Genomic DNA, 3,400 nt, shown 5'->3' on the forward strand with positions numbered 1-3,400 from the left:
GAAATTGCGTTATCGTCTTTCTAATTACTTCATGATCGTAGATACGATCATACCCGGTTGTGAAGTTATTGTTATGACAAAACAATTTCCTAAGGGACCAGAAAGTTCTTAAGGGCGCAAAAACAACTGTAACATCACACAAAAGGGAAATTCAATATTAAAGCTGATGCAAGAAGACGATAAAACAGTTTTCTTTTTATCAATGTAACACGCACATTGGACTGCTGATCTTGGTGTCTGTAATATTAGCAAAATGCATAATTAAAATGAAAATAATACTGAGGAGATAATAGGAATGAGCACTGCTAAATGGTTCAGTATTCCCAGAACAAATATTTATTATAACTAATACATATATCGTACCTTAAGCTTAGTACTACAATGACGGTAGATTTTTATGTCCGTATCATGTCCATTGAGCGCTCTTTTATATAGCCATTATCTTCTTTGAGTCACTCGTGCGTCGTCAAAAACCAAAACAGATTCTATCTGCAGTTGAAGCTGCGTCTGTAAACTAACTCTCTGTTTCAATGGACCAATCGCTCCCGATATGGAGCAACCCTGAATCGGCAATGATAAAACTTTTGAAACAGAAGACACCTGTCTGAAGAGACATGATGACATCACATTGATGTTTGCTCCTGTATCAACAATGGCTGTGACAGTAATGTTGGCAATAGAAATCTTAATTGAAGCCTGGACCTGTTCATCATAAATGTCATTAATGTCTTGAGCTTCTAGGTCAGGTGCAAGGTCATCTTGTAAGTCGGTCTCATGGTCGTACCGTATCGCATTAACATACTCAGAATCAGAGTATTCGTTAGTACCCCCAGCGACCTCTAGGAGGCTGAAAGGCACTGCCTCTAATTTTCCGCAGGATGTTTAACCTGTTCGTCATTCATGGCCTTAAGTGTTTGTTCCGTGTCATATTGGTGCTGGTTATGTGGTACAAATGTCGGTGTAAAGGGGTAAAATCCACTGGGTGCATTCACTTGTGAATAGAATACTTGAGACAGCTGCTGTCGCCCGATCTTTTGGTTGCCGGCGAAACCATTTCCTTGTGAAGGAAAGTTCGCATTTGGTGCCGTTTGAAAATTTTTCCGCGGTCCTCTATCCTGTGAAAAGTTGTTCTGATGCTGTGCTGGGTGGCCTCCACCTCGCCCATGCCACTTGCTATTTTTCCACCTATAACTTTGATTGTACACTGGCCCATTTGAAAAATTACTACTCGTTTTTGGAGAATTTCCATACTTCTCAGGCGCAGAATTAAAGGGTGGGTTTCCGTACTGATGTTGTACCTGGTGGTTGTAAATTGGGTGGTATCTCTGCTGATTACTGTAATTGGTTTTCTGCTTCTGTTTAAAGTTATTGCCGTTTGCGTTTTCATAACGGCTGGCAGGTTGGTACCCGCGATCACAGTAGCGCACTCTCTCCTTCGGCGCATTGTTGTCCGCGTGCGATGCATTCTGCTGGCTGCCAGGGAAGAATTTGCCGCTGCCAACCTTGGAGCGCACATCCTCGCTAATTAAATCTAAGGAATCCAGCACAGAAAGGAATACATCCATGTCTTCTTCGGACACATTTACTAGTTTCTCTCTAATAGACACAGGGAGTTTGCTTTTGAGAATCATAATTACATCCTTGGAAGAAATCGGAGAATCCCAGAATTTAATTTTTGCTAGATACTTCTCGAAGTATCGCCGGAGACTTCCATGCTTCTCATTGAAAATTTCCGCACCATACACCTCCTTCCTTAATCTTTGCTGTACCCCATTACTCCAAAATTTTGCCACGAACATTTTCTCAAACTCTTCATATTTCCTACACGTGTCTACCATTTCCGTTCCCCATAATGCTGCTTCACCAGAAATAAAGCCAGTGACGAACTGAATACGCTGTCTGTCTGTCCAGCTCCTGGGAAATATGCCAGAAAAATTCTTTAGGAACACGATGGGGTGTCCAGAATGAGATTTTCACTCTGCAGCGGAGTGTGTGCTGATATGAAACTTCCTGGCAGATTAAAACTGTGTGCCCGACCGAGACTTGAACTCGGGACCTTTGCCTTTCGCGGGCAAGTGCTCTACCATCTGAGCTACCATAGCACGACTCACGCCTGGTACTCACAGCTTTACCTTCTGCCAGTACCTCGTCTCCTACCTTCCAAACTTTACAGAAGCTCTCCTGCGAACCATGCAGAACTAGCACTCCTGAAAGAAAGGATATTGCGGAGATATGGCTTAGCCACAGCCTGGGGGATGTTTCCAGAATGAGATTTTCACTCTGCAGCGGAGTGTGCGCTGATATGAAACTTCCTGGCAGATTAAAACTGTGTGCCCGACCGAGACTCGAACTCGGGACTTTTGCCTTTCGCGGGCAAGTGCTCTACCATCTGAGCTACCATAGCACGACTCACGCCTGGTACTCACAGCTTTACCTTCTGCCAGTACCTCGTCTCCTACCTTCCAAACTTTACAGAAGCTCTCCTGCGAACCATGCAGAACTAGCACTCCTGAAAGAAAGGATATTGCGGAGATATGGCTTAGCCACAGCCTGGGGGATGTTTCCAGAATGAGATTTTCACTCTGCAGCGGAGTGTGCGCTGATATGAAACTTCCTGGCAGATTAAAACTGTGTGCCCGACCGAGACTCGAACTCGGGACCTTTGCCTTTCGCGGGCAAGTGCTCTAACATCTGAGCTACCAAAGCACGACTCACGCCCGGTACTCACAGCTTTACTTCTGCCAGTACCTCATCTCCTACCTTCCAAACTTTACAGAAGCTCTCCTGCGAACCATGCAGAACTAGCACTCCTGAAAGAAAGGATATTGCGGAGACATGGCTTAGCCACAGCCTGGGTGATGTTTCCAGAATGAGATTTTCACTCTGCAGCGGAGTGTGCGCTGATATGAAACTTCCTGGCAGGTTAAAACTGTGTGCCCGACCGAGACTCGAACTCGGGACCTTTGCCTTTCGAGGGCAAGTGCTCTACCATCTGAGCTACCGAAGCATGACTCACGCCCGGTACTCACAGCTTTACTTCTGCCAGTACCTCGTCTCCTACCTTCCAAACTTTACAGAAGCTCTTCTGTAAAGTTTGGAAGGTAGGAGACGAGGTACTGGCAGAAGTAAAGGTGTGAGTACCGGGCGTGAGTCGTGCTTCGGTAGCTCAGATGGTAGAGCACTTGCCCGCGAAAGGCAAAGGTCCTGAGTTCGAGTCTCGGTTGGGCACACAGTTTTAACCTGCCAGGAAGTTTCACGATGGGGTGTATTTCTCGCTTCTGCGGATGAAAAACAGGAAAAGTGCGATGCTTAATCACACTTTCCTCTTGCATTAAACTCACAATTGTGGGCGGATCATTTATTTTCCCTACTCGGGACTCAACAGGACTGTTGTTTTGCA

General features: G+C 45.4%; 1 non-coding gene across 1 annotated transcript; it reads right to left on the reverse strand.

Moving 5' to 3' along the window:
* Positions 1 to 2,933: 2,933 nt before the first annotated feature.
* On the reverse strand, positions 2,934 to 3,008 carry Trnas-cga (transfer RNA serine (anticodon CGA)). Its single transcript has one exon. It is a non-coding gene; the product is annotated as a tRNA-Ser (tRNA).
* Between the last annotated feature and the right edge of the window lie 392 nt (positions 3,009 to 3,400).

The sequence above is a fragment of the Schistocerca nitens genome, chromosome 8 (assembly GCF_023898315.1).
Source record: "Schistocerca nitens isolate TAMUIC-IGC-003100 chromosome 8, iqSchNite1.1, whole genome shotgun sequence".
In the NCBI taxonomy this organism is placed as follows: domain Eukaryota; kingdom Metazoa; phylum Arthropoda; class Insecta; order Orthoptera; family Acrididae; genus Schistocerca; species Schistocerca nitens.